The sequence below is a fragment of the Bufo gargarizans genome, chromosome 5 (genome assembly GCF_014858855.1).
Source record: "Bufo gargarizans isolate SCDJY-AF-19 chromosome 5, ASM1485885v1, whole genome shotgun sequence".
In the NCBI taxonomy this organism is placed as follows: Eukaryota; Metazoa; Chordata; class Amphibia; order Anura; family Bufonidae; genus Bufo; species Bufo gargarizans.
Genome location: NC_058084.1, coordinates 282,904,017 through 282,916,116, shown reverse-complemented (window position 1 = coordinate 282,916,116; position 12,100 = coordinate 282,904,017).

Here is a 12,100-nt window from a genome sequence, read left to right as displayed (position 1 = left end):
GAATAAAGCCTAAGGCCTCGTGAACACAACCGTACTTCTGGTCCGTGTCCATTTTGTATGGATTTTTTCTTAGTACAAAAGATAACAGCACAAGGATTACATCTGGGTGCTGTTCATATCAGTGGGCTGTAAATGATAGAACCTGTACAATTCTTGGCTGTTTTGCGAAAAATTGTGGGAGGCACACGGACCGCGTCTTGTGCAGGAGGCCATAGACATGGTAACAGATGCTTACTACAGAGATACGATAATATATGTACAGTGTATGGGCTCATTCACACGGCCGTGGTTTGGTTCCGCAACACGGACAAGAAAAGGACATGTTCTATCTTTTTTGGACCGGAAATACAGATCTGGACTGCACATGGAGTGCTGTCTGTATCTTTTTTGGCTCTATTGTAATGAATGGATCCACAGCCGATCTGCAAAACTACGGTCGTGCATGAGGCCTTAGTGCGGAAATGCAGAAAAGTCTGTGGAAATTCTGGGGCACAGCTATCAAACTGGTGTAAAGTAGAACTGGCTTAGTTGCCCATAGCAACCAATCAGATTCCACCTTGAATTTTCCAAAGGAGCTGTCCAAAATGACAAGAGCAATCTGATTGGTTGCTATGGACAACTAAGCCAGTTCTACTTTACACCAGTTTGATAAATGACCCCTCTTTTTGTAAATCAGCAGACATGTGCATGTAGCCTTATAATAGCGAGTGCTGACACAGTGGTCCTACATCTAAGGACTGGATATAAGTTTTTGGAAATTGCAAAGCATCTGAGCCCATACTGTGTAACTGTCAAGCTTTATACCTCCGGTAGTAAAACCGCTATGCTTGAACGGCATGAAACCACCGCCTGTTAGTGCCTCCTGTGTGGACAGGTGAACTGTTAGCATTTAACTCTAGTGCCTTCAGTCTAGTGATTACTGCGCCATTCCTCTAAGGTCTCATTCACACGACCGTGTTTTGGTTCCGCATCAGAGACACATTTTTTGCAGCTCGGGTGCAGACCCATTCATTTCAGTGGGGCCGCAAAAGATGGGGATAGCACTCTGTGAGCTGTCCACAACCGTTGCTTCGTTCTGTGGCCCCGCAGAAAATATAAATCATGTCCTATTATTGTCCGTTTTGTGGACAAGAACAGGCATTTCTATAAAGGGCCGTCCGTTCCGCAAATTGCGGAAGGCACACGGGCGTCATCCGTGTTTTGCGGATCCGCAAAACACGGCACAGTCGTGTGAATAAGCCCTATGTGTGACCTGTGAGTAGTGTTGCCACCTTTCCCAACTAAAAATACCGGCCAAGTTAAGCCACACCCCAAAGGGGGTGTGATTGTGGGGGGCTATGTCATAATGCCCCCATTAGTGCCCCCCAATAATATAAATGCCCCATTAGTGCTCCCAAAATTAATAGTACCCCCCAGAAATAGTAGTCCCCTTAGAACTACTAATGCCCCCATTAGTGCCCCCCCCCCCCCAAATTAATAATGCCCCCTTCTCTGCTTGTGCAAAAAAATCCTCATCTCATCCATTTGATCGCACCGCTGTGATCACTCACTGCTGACTGAAATGCATATGGTGAGTTGTTGTTTTTTAACATGGGGAGAGGACAGGACTTAATGGATGTAATAATGAGCGTGCCACAATGGAAGCGTTCATTAGTAGCAGTCCATATAGGAAAATACCAGCAGGGGCACTAAGTTACCGGCCGGGTAGTAACCCAACCTGTGAGTATGTAGATATATGTAGTGTGTATGTAGATAAATGTAGCTGTGTGTATCGATATATGTATAGTGTGTGTGAGGATGTGGATTAATGTTGGACGATATCAAAAATATTCCCACAATAATGATATTAAGAAATGTATCGCGATAATGCTATATTTCGCGATATATGCCCATTTAGAATAAAAAGGTACTGGTGTTTCCTTCTTCCCCCATACAGTAATATCTCTTAGTGGGGGCACTAATGGGGGCATTATTTTTACTAGGGGGCACTAAAGGGGGCATTATTCATTCTGGGGCGCTCTAATGGGGCCATTACTCTTACTGGGGGGCATTAATTCTGGGGGGCACTAATGGGGGTATTACTATTATTGGGGGGTCACTAATGGGGACATTAGTATTACTGGGGGCACTAATGAGGGCATTACTATTACTGGGGCCACTGATGGGGTTAATGTTAATTCTGGGGGGTGCTAATGGGGGCATTATTAAAGCTGGGGGCACTAATGGGGGCATTATTAATTCTGGGCGGCACTAATGGGGCATTAATATTACTGGGGGCGTTAATAGAGGCATTAATATTACTGGGAGCCACAGTATGACAGCAACTTAACACCCCGTGTGAATCCAGGGCCACACAACCACATCCCTTTTGGGGTGTGGCTTAACTTGGCCGGTATTTTTGTTGGGAAAGGTGGCAACCCTAATACTAACATACTGTAATTAAATCTATATACTCACACACACTGTACACATTAGGGCTGCAGTAAACGATTATTTTAGTAATCGAGTATTCTATCGATTATTTTTTACGATTAATCGAGTACTCTAATAAGAAAAAAATAACAGACTGTTTTCCTTTATAAAAACTCATCAGACCCCCTGCCATCAGTCCCCAACACCCTTTGTTCCCCACTGTGCGATAAGCCCAAGTGCATCAGCTCCATTATCCCCCAGTGCCATCAGCTCCACTATCCCCCAGTGCCATCAGCTCTCCCCACCCAGTGCCATCAGCTCTGCCCCCACACAGTGCCATCAGCTCTGCCCCCACACAGTGCCATCAGCTCTGCCCCCACACAGTGCCATCAGCTCTGCCCCCACACAGTGCCATCAGTTCTGCCCCCACACAGTGCCATCAGCTCTGCCCCCACACAGTGCCATCAGCTCTGCCCCCACACAGTGCTATCAGCTCTGCCCCCACACAGTGCCATCTGCTCTGCCCTCACACAGTGCCATCAGCTCTGCCCCCACACAGTGCTATCAGCTCTGCCCCCACACAGTGCCATCTGCTCTGCCCTCACACAGTGCCATCAGCTCTGCCCCGACACAGTGCCATCAGCTCTGCCCCACACAGTGCCATCAGCTCTGCCCCCAGCTCTGCCATCAGCTCTGCCCCCAGCTCTGCCATCAGCTCTGCCCCCAGCTCTGCCCCCAGCTCTACCATCAGCTCTGCCATCAGCTCTGCTCCCACGCTCCTCCTGACACCCGGATTGCACAGCGTCACTGGTTTCTATGACGCTGTGCACGCCGAGCGCCTGGCCTTAGTTGCGCCCCACCCCCTCGGTTTCACCAACTTACCTTTCCAGCAGGGGTGCTGCAGAGACTCCATCGTTCTGCGCTGCTCTGCTCCTGACGTCACACAGTGCGTCAGGTCATGGCGTGCGTACGTCAGGAGGTCAGAGCAGCGCAGGACCATGGACGTACTGTGGAGTGTCCGGAGGCCGCCTGCTGGAAAGGTGAGTATTGCAGGCCAGCGGGAGACCACGGAGAGGGGGGAATAGCAAGCGCTTCACTCCCGCTCCGTGGTCACATGACACAAACGAATCTTCGATGCAAAAAATTTGCATCGAGGATTTTTTTGTGTCGAATTACTCAATTTAATCGAGTAATCGTTTCAGCCCTAGTACACATACAGTATCTCACTCAGCAGAGCACGATCCCCTCCCTTTGGAAACTGGGCCGCAGGGCAGTATTCTAACATGATAACGACCCCAAACACACCTCCAAGACCACCACTGCCTTGCTAAAGAAACTGAGGTTAAGGGCTCATGCACACGACTGTATGTATTTTGCAGTCAGCAAAAAACATCCGCAAAAAACATGGATGACATCCGTGCGCATTCTGTATTTTACGGAACAGCTGGCCCTTCATAGAACTGTACTATCCTTGTCCGTAATGCAGACAATAATAAGACATAGGGAACGACCGATATTGATTTTTTTAGAGCCAATAACTAGAAATGGCCTTGCGGTTCGCCCTGCAGTTGTTTCACAGCGAACTTTGCTCATTCGCTGTTCGCCGAACAGGCGATCATATGGCGATGTCAGCCGGGGCCATATTCTTTGCATTGTGCAAAACTTTGACACAGCCATCAGGTGGCACAGGACAGCCAATTGAGACATTTCAGCACATGGACATACCCCCTTACCTTATAAATAAACCTGATCTGGCCACCATTTTATATTCTGTCTTTTGCCAGAGTAGGGAGAGATTGCTGTGTAGAGCAGTGACAGATTGTTAGGGACACCAATCGCTAGCTAATAGGGCCACAAAAGTCCTTTTAAGGACTGGTATAGGTGTACTATCTATAGGTGTGATACACAGAGGGGTGTATTATACTTATAATATACTTTCTAACATCAAAAGTATATTATAGTGCATTTGTATTGTGCAGCAGTTGTGTGCGGTTCTGCTGAGAAACTGCAGCTAGATAGATGGGCAAACGCTATTGGAACAACTAATTGAAACTGGTGTGATATACCAGTTGCCCCCCCAAAAAAATCTGATTCAGGCAGGGGTGTCATATACCTATAATATAATTTCTATATAGTGCATTTGTATTGTGCAGCGGTTGTGTGCGGTTCTGCTGAGATACCGCAGCTATACAGAGGGACAAACGACATTGGAACAACTAATTTCAACTGGTGTGATATACCAGTTGCCCCCAAAAAATCTCATTGAGGCAGGGGTGCGATATACCTATAATATAATTTCTATATAGTGCATTTGTATTGTGCAGCATTTGTGTGCGGTTCTGCTGAGAAACTGCAGCTAGATAGATGGGCAAACGCTATTGGAACAACTAATTGAAACTGGTGTGATATACCAGTTGCCCCCCCTAAAAAATCTGATTCAGGCAGGGGTGTCATATACCTATAATATAATTTCTATATAGTGCATTTGTATTGTGCAGCGGTTGTGTGCGGTTCTGCTGAGATACCGCAGCTATACAGAGGGACAAACGACATTGGAACAACTAATTTCAACTGGTGTGATATACCAGTTGCCCCCAAAAAATCTCATTGAGGCAGGGGTGCGATATACCTATAATATAATTTCTATATAGTGCATTTGTATTGTGCAGCATTTGTGTGCGGTTCTGCTGAAATACAGAAGCTATACCGAGGGACAAACGCCATTGGAACAACTAATTGCAACTGGTTGTCACGGCTGTGTCATGGTCTGGTGTAGTGGACCATGACACTTTTGCCGTGCATGCTTGTTGCTGGTGGCAACATGTTGTTTTGCATGTTTTGACACTTCCCCTTTAAGTTGTGTGTCCCTTCCCATCCTGGTGTGTTCGGGGTTAAGATTTGTCTTCCTTGCTGTGAATTGGGTGTGGTCTCTAGGCTCTATTTATCCTTGTGTTTTGAGCCTGAGTTCTAGTTTTGTCTCCATCCTTGGTGTGTGTTGGAGTGTGGATGTTCCTCGATTCCATGTCACCCCCTTGTTTCTATCTTCTATCCCCTACCCTTACCTGTTGGGTTTGGTGTGGGTTTATGTTATGGGTGTGTGGTGATGTCTTGTTTGGTGTTATGCCTGGCATGGGTTGCTAGACATCCCTTTGTCTGTCTATGCCTCAGGAAGGGGGCCCCATTGGTTTCCCGGAGGGGTGAACCTAAGCAGCAGCCTTGCCTGGAGCCAGCTTGCATTTAGTGTTTGCAGGAGGTTCCAGGTTGTTTGGTTGTCGTTGTTCCATCTTTGCTGCGGAAGGTAAGTGTTTGTTGTTTTACCTGGTGCTTACCTGCCGTTCAGTTGCAGCTCTATCTATCTTTTTCCTTCTGATACAAGGCCACTGGAGACTCCGGTTCGTTTGTGTCCTTGAGGTACCGGTTGTCTCCTATTCCTGACCCCTATGCAAGGGACCGTTAGGGCCAGCAGTATCTAGGTTCCAGTGTATGAGCCCTCCCACCTTTTAGGGGGCGCTTATACGGTCAGGAGATCAGGGTAAGGATTAGGACAACTGTAGGAGGTGACCTCTGCCTTTTCCCTGTGCCCAGGCTTAGTATTAGCTCTCTTAATATGGTGGGGAGTTTCCCCCACTCCTCACCGTGACAGTATGTCCCACTGGGCCCTTTTCCTCTGGTGCCTTTGGAAGAGGGCACAGTATGTGTCGCCTGCCGTTTTCTGGCACACATGCTTATTCTCCGAAAGGGAGGGTGAAAGGGGAACCCTGTTAACAGTGCGGTTCTCTGTAACAGAGGTTGCAGTAGGTGTGAACCGTCACTTGTGTTTGGTCTCCCCTCGTCCATGTCTCAGTGGTTCTGTCGCTTGTGTTGTGGTGGCTAGCTGCATTCCTTGTTGAACTGGCTTTGGTGTATGCTGGTTGGGGATGCATGCTGGCAGCGACTTGGTGCGAACTGTGTTAGAGTGTGGACGCAGTGATCAGTACGGTCTCTCCTGGCTGTTTGTCTGGCGCCCTGGTTGCTGTGTGTTGCTCCAGGGGCTGGCAGCAGTTCTGGGGAGACTCGCTTGATCTGACACTGATTCAGCAATGCTATGCTTGCTGTTGCTTGTGGCAACGTTTTGCTGTTTCAGCATGCGGGGGCAGTGCCACAGCCTTTGTGGTGTGTTCCGTGACATGGTTGCCTTGCATGCTGTTGCCTGCGGCAACGTGTAGCTTTTTATGCTGGTGTGTACACCTCCCTTTTCAGTTGTTTCCTCCTGTCTGGTGCAGGAGGGGTTAACCACCTTGTTGGGCGTGGTGACTAGGTGCTTCATCTTACCTGTGGCTAGAGGCCAGGAGTCAGTGGTACTCCAGCCATGGTGTGTGTTGGTGTTATGCTCCTGGTCTTCATGTTCCATCTCCTGGAGTGAGGGCCTCCTAGTGGGACATCGAGGTCTCCAGCGATGTCTTCTCTCCCTTACATGTGTTGTATGTTTGGTGTGGGGTTATGATTTGGTGTGTTGTAATGTCTAGCCTGGTGTTCCTTGTCTGGTATGTTTGGTATCTTTCAGCATGGTTGCTAGACTTCCTAGCCTGTATGCAGTGCTACCTGGGGCTGCCATGCACCTTGAGGCATGGGAACCTGGCGGAGTCTGGTGTGCTAGATACCTGTGAGTTGCTGGTACAGTGTCCTGTTTGGTGTTAGGGCTCCAGTACGTATTCACGGGTTCCAGACGTGGTGGCAGCGGCAGGTAAGTGTGTCGTCTTGTTTTCTTACCTGCCAATTCTGTTGCTGCATATTGTCTTTTCCTTTCCCTGCTTCTAGGCCTTTTGAGACTCCTGTTCTTCTGTGTCCTGGAAGAACAGGGTGCCTCTCCTCAGCTCCTTTGTGAGGGATTCTCAGGGCGACTCAGGGCCTTAAGTATCCAGGGTATGAGCCGTCCTGCCATCCAGGTCCGCTCATACGGTGAGGAGTTAGGGCTAGGTATAGGGATGCATTAGGAGGTGACCTTCTCCTTTATCCTTGTGTTCAGGCCTAGTTGCTTTCCTTATACCCTTTGACACCGCACGGTGGGGGGTTTCCCCACTCCCCGCCGTGACACTGGTGTGAGATAAGTTGTCCCCCCCCAAAAAATCTGATTGAGGCAGGGGTGTGATATACCTAAAATATAATTTCTATATAATGCATTTGTATTGTGCAGCATTTGTGTGCGGTTCTGCTGAGATACCGCAGCTATACAGTGGGACAAATGCCATTGGAACAACTAATTGCAACTGGTGTGAAATACCAGTTGCCCCCCAAAAAACGGATTAAGGGGTTTGATATACCTGCTTCCAGCAAATAATCATTAAGGGGTTCTATATACCTGCTTCCACAAATACTGCTTTTCTATAGGGACTTTGGCACAGTGTCACTTTGAAAATGACAGGCAGAGGAAGAGGCAGGCCATTCTGCAGGGGTGGTAGGGGTTGGGCAGGTTCACCAGGTTAGAGCCTAAGTGGGAAGTTGGAGACGGTGCGTGCGATTATGTCAAAGGACGCACCAGAGTTGGGTGAGTGGCTCACTCAGCCTTCCGCTTCGGCACCCTCCTCTGTATCTGCTCCCTCCTAACTCTCTGCTGTGTGCACCCGTAAAGACACAATCACCACCACCATAGCCCCTCCACTCGAGTCAGAGGAATTATTTTCCGTCAATTCCCAGACCTTACCGATGTGCAGACATTCTTGGCATCGGAAGAGAAGGTAGCAACGGCTGCCACCCAGCGGTCTGATAACAGTACCCAGATCAGCCCAAGGAGGGTGGTCCCCACTGTTGCTGCCTACTCCGATATCTAGAAGAAGAGTACGCTAGACCTTGGGTAGAGCGTGTGGACCACAGAGGACGCACGAAACAACCGGTCAAAGACAATATTTTGGTTTCAGCAGTATTCCATTTATTCGTAAGACAACGCGTTTCGGGGTGCTAGGGTCCCCTTTATCAAGTCTGAGCCGGAAGGCTGGAGGGGTGTCACGGCTCATCTACAGAGGCACGTGTAGAACGCTGACCTCTTCGGTAACCGCGCTCCTCCACAACTTCTCCTTCTCAGAAGGAGAACTGTATTAGCACTTGTTCAAGTGACATCTGTATAATATACATGTGAATGCTGTACAATCATGTTATTATGGTGACTAATTTTCTTTGTGTTCCTTTTTAGGCCCATTAGAATACTTCAGTGTGCCTGCGCCGATTAAAGACAGGTACGGCGCAGGCGAGATATTTTGAATTCAAACAGGGCCAGCAGAGAACGATCCCGTTCCCTGGCCCTGTCAATCACACAGCGGAGGGGGCGTCATTATGAGAGGAGGATGCGGCTGCTACCAGCAAGTAGCCGCCCTACTTGCTGGTAGCAAGGTAATTTACATATTAGGCTACTTTCACACTTGTGTTCAAAGCGGATCCGTCTCAGACGGTGGCTCCGTTCAGTACGGATCCGTCTGCATTATATTGTTAAAATATTTCTAAGTGTGAAAATAGCCTCAGACGAATCCGTCCAGACTTTCAATGTAAAGTCAATGGGGGACGGATCCGTTTGAAGATTGAGTCATAGTGTGTCATCTTCAAACGGATCTGTCCCCATTGACTTACATTGTAAGTCTGGACAGATCTGCACGCCTCCGCACGGCCAGGCGGACACCCGAACGCTGCAAGCAGCGTTCGGATGTCCGCCTGTTGAGCGGAGGCTGAACGCTGCCAGACTGATGCATTCTGAGCGGATCCGCGTCCACTCAGAATGCATTCGTGCTGGACGGAAGCGTTCGGGTCCGCTTGTGATCCCCTTCAAACGGAGCTCACAAGCGGACACCCGAACGCTAGTGTGAAAGTAGCCTTATAAAAATAGCTTTTTAACAAAATCTACAGAACCAAAATGAATATTTAGCTTATGTATAGGGAGCTCGCAGTGTAGGGACTATTAAGCCCAAAAAAAAAAACTGTTTAGTGGGCTGACAGAAGCCCTTTAAACTCTAAGATGTCTAGGTATGCTTTGCCTAAGATAGACCACTGGCCTCGAATAGTATTCAGATTTTTTTGGGTGCATGGGTGGTACGTATGAACAAAGGGAATCCTTAGTACCTGGGGCCGAGTTTTGATTTTTGGGGTAACATTATATTGAGTAATGCACCTAGGATAACCCCTCTCGTGGAATCTGCCATCTCTCTTGCACGTACCTCACTTGTAGGGCTACACTGCACAATTCTATTGATCCGTTGGTATTGTGATCCTGGTAGTACTTTTATTGTGTTGGGAGAATGACAGCTGGTGAAATGTAATAAATTGTTCCGATCTGTAGGTTTACGATAGAGGTCCGTTGTCAGTTTACCTGTTGTGTCTCATGTTATTTTGGCATCCAGAAAGTTAATGGTACACTGATCGTAATGGATAGTAAATTGAAGTTCTGGATAGATGGAGTTTAAAAAAGCATGGAACTGTAGGAGGGAGTCCAAGGGGCCCCGCCAAACGCAGAAAATGTCATCGATGTATCGTTTCCAAACGGTTACATGCTCGGTAAACAGTTGATTAGTATATACATAAGAATTCTCAAAATCATTCATATAGCAGTCAGCATAAGGTGGGGCCACATTGGACCCCATCGCAGTCCCTCGCCTCTGTAAAAAGAATGTGTCCTAAAACAAAAAATAGTTATGTCAGTACCAGTTTAAGAAGGTCCAGATAGAAATTAAGTGCTGTGGTCTGTGTATTTAGCAGCAGTGAGTAAGCTTTCCACTGCATGGATCCCTTTGTCGTGGTGAATGGACGTATACAGGCTGGTTATGTCCCAGGTGGCCAGAAAAGACTCAGCAGGTAATGGTTCGAGGTTTCGGATGATATCTAGAAAGGATTGTGTGTCCAGCAGGAACGATCTAGTGTTTCTGACAAGTGGTGTAAGGGCTTTTTCTATAACAAAATGACAAGGGTGACAGTACAGAGTCAGTGGATGCAACAATAGGTCTACCGGGGGGGTTTGTTAAATTCTTGTGTACTTTTGGTAAAACGTATATCACAGGAGTTATGGGATGTTGTTTGGTGAGATAGGTAACAGTAGAATCATCTATGAGGCCTGAAGACCTGTACTTTTGTAAGATTAATTTGATTTCAGAAGTGATTTTGAAAATGGGGTTGTGGTCTAACTTTTGGTAGACATCTCCGTTATTCAATTGGCGAACAATTTCCGCCACATATTTCTCCTTATCCATGATTACCATGGCACCCCCTTTGTCAGCTGGTTTATCACCAATCTCTTGTCTTTTTTAAGGGAGTTAAGCGCCTGACGGTCTGTGAGACTGAGGTTATGTGTGAGTTTGTAGTTTCCTTGTTTGAGATTTTTTCTGAAACTGACTATCTCTTTGTACTCGACTAATAAATGTCTCGACTGGTGGTTTGTTTTTGGGGGGGATATATGTACTTTTATTTCGTAGGCCCAGCGTCTTAACCGAGATCGGTGTGATGTCCTCTTGTGACATCGGTGTTTGCTCTTTTTGTCCCCCAAAATGTGCTTTTAGTTGTACATTAGGGAAAAAAAATTGTAGGTCCATATCAAGTTGGAACGTGTCAAATGTGTAGGAGGGACAGAACGATAGACCTTTCTGATGTACAGACAATTGTGCTGGACTAAGGGTGACAGATGAAATGTTAAACACAAGGGATCGCGTGTAGGGCGTCGTTGTGCATGTGCATCGTCACTGGATACAGAGTGATATGAGTCCATTGATGAGGATTGTTTATCTGTAGATTGTCTGTACGAGGAATCGGGCCATCTGTATACGCGATTCAGGCGGTAGTCCTCAGTGTCTCCGAAATTTTTGCCTTTTCGTGGCTTCGATCGTCTTGCGACGGTCAGTCAGGATTGTTGAGATTCTTTGCTGTAGTTGCGTGTATTCATCAGGCAACACTATTTCTTTTAGTTGATTCTCTGTTGCTTGTATGAGTTTCTTAGTATCCGTTATTGCTGTATGCAGGAATGATAGGGTTAAAGTAATAATGTCAAAGGAACATTTATTCAGGATCTGCTCAAACTTGATGCAAAACACGGATTATCCTTAAAGGTTGGTCGTGTGCGGATTCTCAATCCTCTTGGGATCCTTTTGGTCTTTAAATATTCCTTAAGGGTGATGCTGTGCAATTCGTAATTCAGTAGACGGCGTGTTTCTCTCTCCAGGTCTCGAGTCTTAAACTCAGAGGCAGTGGCGTAACTAGAACTGACCGGGCCCCACACCAAATTATTGAATGGGCCCCCCCCCCCCCCCATGGGCAACTTCTTCAGTATAAATATACACAGACATTCAGTATATAGTCTTAGGCCTGTTTCTCATTTCACATATGCATTTTATGCATTGAAATTTCCACCAAATGCCTCCACTGGTGAGATAACTAGGTTCTGTTACATATAGATATACAGTATAATAGATAGGCGATAGATGATAATCACACACACCTTTCACATACATACACTTGCCTTTTATGCAGGCTAGATGGATTTGTCAGGCTGTGGAGGATCCAGAAGAGTTTCTAACCCCAGAGCACATGGCTGGGTGTCTCCTCCTCAGAGAGCAGTGCAGCCCCCCCTACTCTGTCCCGACACTGACAGCAGAGCAAAGAGCACTACTGCCCTGCCGTAATATGACAGTAAGTGAAGAGGAGCAAAACTGGGGAGGGGGGTCTTAAGGAAGCTCCAGGGAGA